Here is a 13969-nt window from a genome sequence, read left to right as displayed (position 1 = left end):
TCCAAGTCAAGAGGGGCTACTCCTAACAGTACCTGCATTGCCTCCGTAGAGACAGTGCGGCACACAGGCAGACAACCCAACAGAAGCACTCTCTGGCAAGCCAGCACTTTCTTTCTGCCGACCACAGTCGTGACCGCCTTGCACCATACAAACGATCCATATGCTGCACATGCAACAAACAGACCCTCATAGATGGTGCGGACAGCACGTCTGCTTAGGCCCCAGTCAGACCTCAAAATACCACGCACTTGCCCCACCAAACCAAGTAGCCGGCCCTTGAGACCAGCGATATGAGGAGTGAAACACATCCTCTCGCCGAAGGTTATGCCGAAGTATTTTACCTCAGACGCATACCTCACATTCACTCCATTCAGTCTGACAATGGGTGGCCGACTAGCTGCCAATCTGCCCTTGAGCAGCATTGACACTGTCTTGTCCATTGCAAGACTGACCCCAACACTTTCACCCCACTCATACACAGTGCGCAAGCACATACCCGCATTCGTCTCGATCTCAAGACGCGACCGACCCTCAATCAAGATGAGCAGATCGTCCGCATACGCACAACATTTACACATCTGCTCAAGCTGCACCAGCAAGGGGTCCATCATGAGGTTCCAAATGAATGGGCCACAGATAGATCCCTGCGGACAGCCACGAACCACATTTACGCTCACACATTCACACCGCCCTACAGCACACGCACGTCTGCCAGAGAAATAGCTCTTCCAGAGAGCTAATTCTCGGCAGCCGCATTCATCCAACCTTCTCAAAACACTCGCCCAACTCAGGTAGTCGAAAGCACCTTTAAAATCAACAAAGATGCCCAAGACATACGTGGAGCTGCTAGCCTCAACAGAGTCACTAACATACCTCCAAGCATCCTCAACACATCTGCCCTGCCTAAAACCAAATTGCCTGTCAGACATTTGGTCATTCATTCTCTCCTGAAGCCTTTCTACCATAAACCTTTCCAGAACTTTTCCAAGAACCGGAAGAAGACTGATGCCCCGAAAAGATCTAGGATTGCTCCTGATCCTGTCAGGCGACTTCAGGAGCACTATCACTCTCGCACACTTCCATTCACTGGGGAAATAACCCTCATTCAGACACTTCGCATACATCGCATTCATATACTCTGGAATTGACTTCCAGACACTTTTACACATTTCTCCAGTGAATCCATCCATACCAGGTGACTTCCTCGACTTTAACCTCGAGAAAGCCACCTCCAACTCACTATCCAGAAGCGGATCAACAGGCCTAACCACACTAGGTGGTGAGTCCTGATGATCCGCTCTGGGGAAGAATTCATTCAACAAGACATTCATGCAATCCCTCCATGCCGTTAACTGAACGTTACCAACACGGAGGCTACTTACATCCGTTTCCCTGCCTCTACCTCGAACTATTTTATAAACACGACCCCAGGGGTCATCCTTATTACGCTCCAGGAAAGAGCGCCATTCATCTTCTTTCACCTTTACAAGCATTTGCTTGTACTCATTCATACACCGACTATATTCAATCCTGAGTTGGGCTGCACCATCCGCATTGGTAGCTCTGGCCCTTTGGAATCGCTTCCGCAGAGACCGGACCATCCGCCGCTTGGTGCTTAACTGATTCGTCCACCACTTCACATGCTTTAGGTTGACCTTACGGTACCTCTCAAACATGGGATCTTTCGCACCAGTTATCCACCCATTCACACATACGACCTGCTCATCCACATTCAAATCATTAAATGCATTAAGCGGAACTTGCTTTGCCACCTCCTGCACAATGAGCCCATGAAGGGACCAATTCACACTACAAGTGCGCCAGCGATTACCCCCAACACTTTCGTTCCTCGTAATAGTGTGTGTGACAACAATCTCAATCGGATTGTGGTCACTCACACCAAGCCCACCTAGTACACACCAATGAAAAGCATACATACTCATTGCCACCGCATTCACTAGAGTAACATCAATGTCACTCTGACCCACCGGACCCGCAAACGTATACCACTCACTGGGTTCGTTAACGACCCGAACATCCTGGGACACGGCCCACTCGGCTAGCATCTCACCCCGTGTGTGGTTCGAATACCCAGACGAATGTCTGGATACCTTGCTGAACCACATGGGGGATGATGCATTCGCATCAAGAACAAGGATGAAGTAGATAGGGACAGTAGGAATCTCGTTAATCCATTCAAGCGCGTCACTAATTAGATGACGAGGCATTTGGCTACCTTAAGAGAGTCATAGTTACTCCCGCCGTTGACCCGCGCTTACTTGAATTTCTTCACTTTAACATTCAGAGCACTGAGTAGAAATCACATTGTGTCAACACCCGCTAGGGCCATCACAATGCTTTGTTTTAATTAGACAGTCGGATTCCCCAAGTCCGTGCCAGTTCTAAATTGATTGTTAATTGATAATCGTTATAATTTAAAAGAACTAATTGGTAGCCCAACTAGTATTCTTAAAAATTTTAGCAAGAAAGTTCCACAATTGGCTACGTAACTAAACTATCCGGGGAACAAGAAACTACCATAAATGATAGAAACTTTATTTACCCAGAACGAGCACATAAACCATGTTATTGTTTCCCAATCAAGCCCGACTATCTCAATCTTCAGAGCCAATCCTTATCCCGAAGTTACGGATCTAATTTGCCGACTTCCCTTACCTACATTATTCTATCGACTAGAGACTCTTCACCTTGGAGACCAGCTGCGGATATTGGTACGGCCTGTTGAGAAGTTTGCGTGTCCCCACCATAAATTTTCAAGGTCCGAGGAGAAAATATCGACACAACAGTATATGTCATGCTCTTCTAGCCCATCTACCATATCTCTCTGCGAAAGACTTCCATGCTAGTACGGCTATAAAACAGAAAAGAAAACTCTTCCGATACCTCTCGACGGCTTCTTTATGGTCGTTCCTGTTGCCAGGATGAGCACGAGGCCCATATTTAATAACAAACGGATACTCAACAGGTTACGGAATTGGAACCGTATTCCCTTTCGTTCAAAATTATTCAAGTGTATAAAAATCGGTTAGATGACAAATATATTTAGATTTTTCTTTACTTGAAAATTTTCGGCTTTCGCCTTGAACTTAGAACCGACTAACTCGTGATCAACCACTGTTCACACGAAACCCTTCTCCACTTCAGTCCTCCAAGTTCTCATTCGATTATTTGCTACTACCACCAAGATCTGTACCAATAGCGGCTCCATGCAGGCTTACGCCAAACACTTCTATGCACACCATTGTACCTTCCTACTCACTAAAGTTTCCAAATTTGTATTACAAGTAATATAAACCATCTACTTTAGCGGTAATGTATAGGTATACAACTTAAGCGCCATCCATTTTAAGGGCTAGTTGCTTCAGCAGGTGAGTTGTTACACACTCCTTAGCGGATTTTGACTTCCATGATCATTGTCCTGCTGTTTTAAGCAACCAACGCCTTTCATGGTTTCTGTATGAGTTGTTAATTTGGGCACCGTAACATTACGTTTGGTTCATCCCACAGCGCCAGTTCTGCTTACCAAAAGTGGCCCACTGGGCACATTATATCATAACCTTAAACTTCATATCAAGAAAGTTAAGGTTCTTACCCATTTAAAGTTTGAGAATAGGTTAAGATCGTTTCGACCCTAAGGCCTCTAATCATTCGCTTTACCAGATAAGATTATTTTATACAACAGTTAAATGCACCAGCTATCCTGAGGGAAACTTCGGAAGGAACCAGCTACTAGATGGTTCAATTGGTCTTTCGCCCCTATACTCAATTCTGACAATCGATTTGCACGTCAGAACTGTTTCGGTCTTCCATCAGGGTTTCCCCTGACTTCAACCTGATCAAGTATAGTTCACCATCTTTCGGGTCACAGCATATATGCTCAAGGTACGTTCCAGTTAGAGGCATAAATAATGTAAATATTTTTATACATAACTATATAGAGCGCCCCGGGATTGCGTTAATTAACTATAAATAGTTAAAAAACTAATTCCATTAATAGTCAAGTTAATTACGCTATTAGGTTTATATCCCAATAACTTGCACATATGTTAGGCTCCTTGGTCCGTGTTTCAAGACGGGTCCCGAAGGTATCCTGAATCTTTCGCATTGTTAATCATACAAATGCATATAATAAACACAAATATCAATGATAATTATGCCATTATATAATTCCGAAAAATTAACGCACTGTAATCATATGAATCTATCAGCACTTTATCAAATTTATATCTTTTATTTTATGTTAAAATGCCAAGCATATAATTCAAATAAGCAATCAGACATAATTTTATGATAAATATTTATGCTAATAGATTACAATGTCCTTATATGGAAAAAATGCGCACTATTATTATAATATTGTTAAAATATTACAATTCTAATGATGAATTTTCCATAACGGATATTCAGGTTCATCGGGCTTAACCTCTAAGCAGTTTCACGTACTATTTAACTCTCTATTCAGAGTTCTTTTCAACTTTCCCTCACGGTACTTGTTTACTATCGGTCTCATGGTTATATTTAGTTTTAGATGGAGTTTACCACCCACTTAGTGCTGCACTATCAAGCAACACGACTCTTTGGAAACACCATCTAGTAATCATTAACGTTATACGGGCCTGGCACCCTCTATGGGTAAATGGCCTCATTTAAGAAGGATTTAAATCGTTAACTTCTCATACTAGAATGTTGATGTTCCGTACACTGCATCTCACATTTGCCATATAGACAAAGTGACTTAGTGCTGAACTGATTTCTTTTCGCTCGCCGCTACTAAGAAAATCCTTGTTAGTTTCTTTTCCTCCCCTAATTAATATGCTTAAATTCAGGGGGTAGTCCCATATGAGTTGAGGTTGTATAAAACAATGTTAATTGAACATTATTTATTGTTCAATATAATGGATAATACTTTTGTTCTGAAGTTCCATAAATTTTACAACAATTCTTTTATCACACATCATTAATAAGAGGCAATTCTAGATTAAGGAACAATATATTTTTCTTTTATGCTAGACATTCCTCAGTATTATTTGATTTGAAAAAATAAAATATAATTCTTCAGTTTTCTCATACAAAATATACAATGAGTAGTACATCCATATATATATTAATATTATGAATAATTTATGCATATCAGGGACACACATAATCTATCCAATAATATACCATATGCTTAAAACTTCGAAAAATTTTAAACAACTTAGTTAGCAAAGTCTTACAACCCTCAACCATATGTAGTCCAAGCAGCACTATAAAATTAATTAAAGTACAAAACAGCATGGACTGCGATATGCGTTCAAAATGTCGATGTTCATGTGTCCTGCAGTTCACACGATGACGCACAGTTTGCTGCGTTCTTCATCGACCCATGAGCTTAGAGTGATAATTTATTTTGGTTTATTTCATTACGTCACAAATGTTTTTATTGAAAGAAATTAAAAATACACCATTTTACTGGCATATATCAATTCCTTCAATAAAATTGTTTATACCTAAATTGTGTTGCGAAATGTCTTAGTTTTACATATACTTTAAAAATATGGTATGAATAAAATTTTTATATAGATACAAGAATTAAATATTTTTATAGAAATATGCAAAGCATTAACCTGAAAACAGATACAACACATAAAATTTAGGTTGTTGCGTTTATATAATGTATGCGCATATAATAATGAACAATACATCTGTGCAACGCATGTATATTATGGTACATATACACGCAAGTTTTTCATCATTAAAACGCATAAACACAGACAAATCCCAAATTGAAAATGACATATATTATATAAATATATATTAATTGGGAATAAGTATGTGTATATGTTTTTAAATGATTATTCATTTATATTCAGAAAAATTTTATATATTTCTATATATATAATTGATCACGTCCGGAGACCTCACTAAATAATTCAATCGGTAGTAGCGACGGGCGGTGTGTACAAAGGCCAGGGACGTAATCAATGCGAGTTAATGACTCACACTTACTGGGAATTCCAAGTTCATGTGAACAGTTTCAGTTCACAATCCCAAGCATGAAAGTGGTTCAGCGGTTTACCCGGACCTCTCGGGCATAAGGGCATCACAGACCTGTTATTGCTCAATCTCATTATTGCTAGACGCAATTTGTCCATTTAAGAAGCTAGTGTCCTTATAATGGGACAAACCAACAGGTACGGGTCCACTTATATAAACACATTCAAACACAATAAACATTTTACTGCTACTATGAATGAAGGCTATATAAGCTTCAACACCATAATCCTGAAGATATCTATTTAATATATTTGAGTCTCGTTCGTATCGGAATTAACCAGACAAATCACTCCACGAACTAAGAACGGCCATGCACCACCACCCATAGATTCGAGAAAGAGCCAAATTCGAGAAAGAGTCAAATTAAGCCGCAGGCTCCACTCCTGGTTTCCTTTAAGTTTCAGCTTTGCAACCATACTTCCCCCGGAGCCCAAAAGCTTTGGTTTCCCGGGAAGCGACTGAGAGAGCCATAAAAGTAGCTACACCCAATTGCTAGCTGGCATCGTTTATGGTTAGAACTAGGGCGGTATCTGATCGCCTTCGAACCTCTAACTTTCGTTCTTGATTAATGAAAACATCTTTGGCAAATGCTTTCGCTTAAGCAAGTCTTACGACGGTCCAAGAATTTCACCTCTCGCGTCGTAATACTAATGCCCCCAAACTGCTTCTATTAATCATTACCTCTTGATCTGAAAACCAATGAAAGCAGAACAGAGGTCTTATTTCATTATCCCATGCACAGAATATTCAGGCATTTGAAGCCTGCTTTAAGCACTCTAATTTGTTCAAAGTAATTGTACCGGCCCACAATAACACTCGATGAAGAGCACTAATGCAGGTTTTTAAATAGGAGGAATATATAAATAAAATACAAGTATTTAATTAAATATAAGAACTCCACCGGTAATACGCTTACATACATAAAGGTATAGTACTAACTACAATTGTAAGTTGTACTACCCGTATGAAGCACAAGTTCAACTACGAACGTTTTAATCGCAACAACTTTAATATACGCTATTGGAGCTGGAATTACCGCGGCTGCTGGCACCAGACTTGCCCTCCAATAGGTCCTTGTTAAAGGATTTAAAGTGTACTCATTCCAATTACAGGGCCTCGGATATGAGTCCTGTATTGTTATTTTTCGTCACTACCTCCCCGAGCTGGGAGTGGGTAATTTACGCGCCTGCTGCCTTCCTTAGATGTGGTAGCCGTTTCTCAGGCTCCCTCTCCGGAATCGAACCCTGATTCCCCGTTACCCGTTACAACCATGGTAGTCCTAGATACTACCATCAAAAGTTGATAGGGCAGACATTTGAAAGATCTGTCGTCGGTACAAGACCATACGATCTGCATGTTATCTAGAGTTCAACCAATAAAACGATCTTGCGATCGCTTGGTTTTAGCCTAATAAAAGCACACGTTCCAAAAGGTCCGTGTTTTAATTGCATGTATTAGCTCTAGAATAACCACAGTTATCCAAGTAACTGTTAACGATCTAAGGAACCATAACTGATATAATGAGCCTTTTGCGGTTTCACTGTTAATTCGTGTGTACTTAGACATGCATAGCTTAATCTTTGAGACAAGCATATAACTACTGGCAGGATCAACCAGAATAATGTTTTTATAATTTGTATGTACAAAATATACATACATATTTACAAAATGTATTTACATTACAACTTAATATATTTTTGAATAAAAAATATATTATAGATATAGATGGTTACATAGCATTTCATGTTCGGTAATTTACGTTTCACATTTTTTAAGATTCACCACATATTATATCTATATGAAAATATATACAATTCGTTCAAAAATATCTTTATATGTACACTTACTTAATATATATTTTATCACACATTGTTTAATACCATAATGGAATAAACACTTTAATTTTGATGACAAACTTGATAATTTATTTATATGTATAAATTATGTATGCATAACTTGCAAACATAATTATGCGATAAAAATATATTAAGTAAAACAAGTCACATACTATATTAAATAGTATGTAAGATGTTAAAGTTTCAATTATGACAAATATTTAAAATAATTTCAAAAATTTTAGAAACTTTTTTTCCAGCGTACTAATCGTCCATACATCTGTATGAATCGAATTTCCACTGGATGCAATTGTTAAATTTTACGATAAAAGGAAACCCATTTGTTTAAACGATGTAGTAACAATAAAATTATTACAAACAATGTGATGAGCACACACTGCTCACCATGAATAGGTTTACTCGCGATCGAAAACTCGTTGAGTAAAGACGTGCCTGCGGACCGCTGCGAAGCATTCCAAATACATAAGCAACATAAACAACAGTTAGTTGCGGCGAAATTTTCAGGCCAGCTGCGCTCTGATTGGTCGCTGCAACCGTTACTGCGCTCTTTCAGCTTGCGTGCCGTGCGCAAATAACGGCGCACTAATACTTACACACGCACACGCTTACACGCTTGTGCGCGTTATATCAACACACACACGACAATTAGAATACAAAAACAAACAACAACACAGACTAGCACTCGCTGCTTACGCTCGCCAGATGGGCAGCTTGCTTGCTCCCGCTCCCCCGTACCCCTCACCAACAAGATGGACAAGATGGACTGGCAAGCCGAGCCACGTGCTACTCAGCTCATCAAAACTAGCAGCACCAAGAGGAAGAAGACCAACATCAGAGCTAGCAACCCTGACTCTGAGAATTCGAGTTGCACTAGTGAACCTGGAGAAATAAGGAGGAAGCCCGTCCGCAAACAGCGCAAACAGCCTTCCCGCGTACACCTACCTGACGGACCAAGCACCAGCAAAGCTGCTAGAGAAAATCTAACAAGTAACAGATTTGCTTCACTCTCTACAGATGAAGACGACGAAGAATCTTCGTCCAGCGATGACTCCACTGAAGTCATAGGACTAGCTAAGGGCCAACCAAATAAGGAGCCTGCTAAAGAACCTAAGACGATCAGGCCACCACCAATTTTTATTCCAGACGTGACCAATATCAAAGCGCTTACCAATGCCATAACTGGCGCCCTTGGCAAAGCAGTAGAATTTACATATAAAGCCACTAAAAACAACAACATTAGAGTAATGACGCCAGATAAAGCTAGCTTCACTGCCATCTTCTTTTTTTCTTGGGATGGATAAAGCTAGCAATGACACTGATTCTGCTAACCTCTTTGCTAATTTTTTCCAATCAACTTACTCTTCAGTCTGTCCTAATACTAATTCTTACCCTTATACTATTTCCTCCGCTAGTTCTATACCTCCCCCCATTATTTCACACTCCTCTCTCCTATTAGCTATAAACTCTCTAAAATCTTCTTACTCTCCTGGGCCGGACAATATTCCTAGTTGTCTACTCAAGGAGTGTAGTTCTTCCCTTTTCTATCCATTGCTAAAGCTTTTTAATCTATCCCTTGAAACTTCTGTCTTTCCATCTCTTTTTGAAAGAATCTTATATCATTCCTCTTCACAAGAAAGGTGGGAAGTCTGATATACAAAATTACAGGGGCATTGCAAAACTGTCTGCTATTCCTAAATTATTTGAAAAAATAATCACTTCGAATTTGCAGCATTTCTGCAAATCAGTTGTTTCCCCTGTTCAACATGGATTCGTAAAGAATCGGTCAACTACGACCAATCTGCTTGAGTTTACTTCCTTGGTAAATGATGCTTTCCTTTCGAAAATGCAAACTGATGTCATTTACACTGACTTCAGTAAGGCGTTTGACTCTGTGCACCATGACATTTTACTTTTTAAACTTGACCGAATAGGTTTCCCTCTGTCCCTTTTACTTTGGATTAATTCTTATTTAAAAGGTAGGACCCAAAGAGTAATACTGAGGTTGACTACCTCTAAAAGGGTTCACGTTACTTCTGGTGTTCCTCAAGGTAGTCATCTTGGACCTTTACTCTTTACACTTTTTATAAATGATCTTCCCTCTGTTATATCACATGCTCGTGTACTCATGTATGCGGACGATGTCAAACTTTTTCTATCATACACTAACCCCCTACATCATTCTCGTCTACAAGACGATTTGAACGCTATGCAACTTTGGTGTTCGGCCAATCAATTGCATCTAAATTGTTCAAAGTGTATGTTTATGACTTTTAATCGTACTACACCTTATCTTGTCAGTTATACAATCGACAATATCCCTTTGCAACGTATACTAACAGTTAAGGATCTAGGCGTTATTTTTGATTCTAAACTCTGTTTCAATCTTCATATAGATACCATTGTTAATGAGGCAAAATGTGTACTTGGATTCATTAAACGATGGTCTAAAGAGTTTAACGATCCTTTTATAACAAAACTTCTGTACATCTCTCTTGTTCGCCCTATCCTTGAATACTGCTCTTGCATCTGGTCTCCACAGTATATCAACAGCCAGGATCGTATTGAATATGTTCAGAAGTAATTTCTGCTTTTTGCCTTACGAGGTTTAAATTGGGACCCTAATCTTCGGTTGCCGTCCTACTCCAGCAGACTGCTTCTTCTCAACCTTCCGTCGTTAATCAACCGTAGGACAATTCTCGGTGTTGTCCTTCTACATAAGTTGATTATTGGCGACATTGATTCTCCTTTTCTGCTAGGGCGTCTTCAATTCTCTGTTCCGGCTAGACCAACCAGAAATTATCGCCCCTTATTACTATCTACGTGCACAACTGATTACGCTATGCACAATTCTTTTCGCGTGCTATGTAAAAATTATAATAGTTTGCATCACGTTTTCTCTACCGAACTGTCTCTACCCCTAATAAAATCGTTGCTTTCAGGATACCTTCGGGAAGTCGCTGACCATTCCCAGCTATGAGCAGGGGCATAGCTAGCCGGACAGGCTGAAAAATTTTCCCCCACCGTGTCGGCGATTTCCCATTACTTTTCTCTTTGTCCTATCCACTTAACACTCTTTATCTAACTTACATTGCTTTACTTTATTAACAATTTTTCTTACTTTCTTTTTTCCTATTTATTGTATTTTCTTTATTAATATAGCAAATTAAGATTATTTTTAATTTCACTTGAGATCACTTTTTTCCTACTTACAACCTTCTGCTTAGATGTAGGCTCTAATAGCGTCACTGACAAAATTAGCTGTGAAAAGGGGCACAGCTGGCCGGACTGGCAAATAAAACACCTCCATCGGTCGGTGATGCTATTTAGAAAATTGTATCCTTTAACTAGGCTTTTAGCATATAATTATATTGTACAATTTTGAATAATGAGGAAGACACTCGTTTTGTCGACCATTAATAAATAAATAACTAACTAAATTAAGGCATTTCTCAATGAAAACAACAAACGGTATCAGACCTTTCAGCCCAGAGACGAAAGACCCTACCGGATAGTGGTCAAAGGCCTGCACCACTCTACTGAGCTGGTCGAGATCAAGGAAGGTTTAAGCAACTACGGGCACGAAGTAAGAGACCTTTATAACCTCACACAAAAAAGCACAAAAAAACCCCTAAACATATTCTTCGTAAATCTCGAACCGGCGAAAAATAACAAAGACGCATACAAAATCAAAAGGCTTTGCTGCTCTGTGGTTACAGTCGAGCCTCCACTGAAGTTTAACGATGTCCCCCAATGCTATCGCTGCCAAGGATACGGACACACTCAAAGATACTGCCACCTGGAACATAGATGTGTGAAATGTGGAGGCGGACACTCCACGTCGAAATGCTCAAAGAAGAGCAGTGACCCGGCCTTCTGCCTGCACTGCCAGGGTCCCCATGTGGCCTCATACAAAGGATGCCCAGCTTATAAGAAGGCAAAGAGCCTCTTAACGGCAAACAGACAGACAGCTCCAAGAGATGGACTATCACTAAACTCCAGCAAAGTGAATGCAAACATTAGTTTTGCTAAGGCTGCAAAGAGCACCTACGAGGCAAATCAAGCTCCCTGCCCGGATTCACAGCCGGACAATCAACTTAATGCGATAGTGACAAGGCTAGAGGTCATGTTTGAAAAAATGATGGATAAAATACTAGGTCAAATGACACAGATGCTGGAAACTGTTTGCTCCACATTATGCAAGAAGGTTTAGAGATCACGATCTGGAATGCTAACGGCCTGTGCAAAAACAGGCCTGAGGTTGAGCTTTACTGCAAGACCAACAATACCAAAATTCTCCTCATATCTGAAACCCATTTCTCTGAAAGATCTTACTTCTGCCTACGAGGCTACGACCTGATCTCAGCCAATCACCCCAACAGGAGAGAGCCCGCGGCGGAGCTGCCATTCTAATTCGTAGCAACATAAGTTATGAGATCCTGCCCCCAACTCTGGAGGAGTGGATCCAATGCGCAAAAATAAGAGTGAGTACCACGCTGGGAGACGTCACAATAGCCGCTGCCTACTGCCCCCCCAAGCACAATGCTAGGGACGAAGAATTCGGGACGCTAATGGACAGCCTAGGCACAAGGTTTCTAATAGGCGGAGACTTCAACGCCAAGCACACCTGGTGGGGCTCCAGAACAAATAACCCTAAAGGCTACGCGCTGTTCAGGCAAACCCGGTTAAGAAACCTCGACTGCCACAGTACACATACTGGCCTACAGACCCATATAAGGTGCGTCCTGGACATCGCGATAACTCGTGGTTTGGATACTGGCAGAATCCAAGTCAGAGATGTAGAGGACCTCCTGTCTGATCACAGCGCCATAGCCATCTCTATATTTGCTGCAGCCATGAGGAAGTCTGCCCGCAAGAAGCTTATATATAAAGCCACTGATATTGGCAAATATCAAACCTGGTTGGACAACTGCACCAATCCCAGCCCCCCACTAAATAGCCCGGAGGACATCGAAGCGGCAGTCACAGAGCTAACAACTCATATCCACAATGCGGCGTCACATGCGGCGCCAAGACTCTCAAGCCGGCCCAGAGTTGAAAATAGAGACGTTCACCTCTGGTCACAACAAGTGGCCGAGCTGCTTGCTGAAAAAAGGCGACTGAGGCGGGTCTGGTTCCTGTCAAGGAACCCGAGGGACAAGACAGTCCTAAATAGAATCACCAAGGAACTGAAAGAGACACTCAAGATTCTGAGAAAAGATGCCCTATATAGTTTTCTTACGCAACGTGCCCCTAACGACCCACAACACAATCTGTGGCAAGTAACCAAGCACATTAAAAGGCCACAGAAAAGAATCAACCCAGTAAGAAAAACTGATGGCAGTTGGTGTGGAACAGATACTGACAGAGCCAATGCCTTCGCCGAGCACTTAGAAACTGTGTTCACCCCTTTCAGCAGGTGCACGTCAGACGAAGCATCCGAAACTGCACACCAGCTAAGTGTACCGCCCGAAGGAACGGAAACGATTCCACCGGTACATCAAGAGGAGATAGCGGAATACATAACTGCGCTAAACAACAAAAAAGCCCCAGGCGATGATGGTATCAATGCAATGGCATTAAAGCTACTACCGCAAAGAAGTATCTCGTTCCTCTCCAAAATATATAACAAATGCATGGAAATCGGCTACTTCCCAGCGCAATGGAAAAGTGCACAAGTAGTAATGATACCTAAGCCTGGTAAACCTGAAGATAATCTGGCCTCCTATCGCCCGATTAGTTTACTGCCAGCGCTCTCAAAGATACTAGAAAGAGTATTTTTGAGTAGAGTTTTGCCAGTATTGGACGAGGCCGGTCTGATCCCGGATCACCAATTTGGCTTCAGGCGCTGTCACGGAACCCCGGAACAATGCCACAGAGTTATTCAAACTATCCTCGACGCATTTGAGGAGAAAAAATATTGCTACGCCGTATTCCTCGATGTCAACCAAGCCTTTGACAGAGTTTGGCATCCTGGACTCCTGCAAAAGCTCAAGGGTAACCTCCCACACGCCTACTTCTTGTTTCTGGCTTCATATCTGGAGAACCGAACATTCCGA

The 13969-nt window shown here is 41.1% G+C and overlaps 1 pseudogene; it reads right to left on the bottom strand.

Annotated features, from left to right (window-relative positions):
• Positions 1-2122: 2122 nt before the first annotated feature.
• On the bottom strand, positions 2123-4874 carry LOC116650172 (large subunit ribosomal RNA; annotated as a pseudogene).
• Positions 4875-13969: the final 9095 nt, after the last annotated feature.

The sequence above is a fragment of the Drosophila virilis genome, unplaced genomic scaffold, assembly GCF_030788295.1.
Source record: "Drosophila virilis strain 15010-1051.87 unplaced genomic scaffold, Dvir_AGI_RSII-ME tig00002232, whole genome shotgun sequence".
Lineage (NCBI taxonomy): Eukaryota > Metazoa > Arthropoda > Insecta > Diptera > Drosophilidae > Drosophila > Drosophila virilis.
Note: the sequence above shows the minus strand (reverse complement) of the source record. Positions and strands in the feature narration are given on the sequence as shown.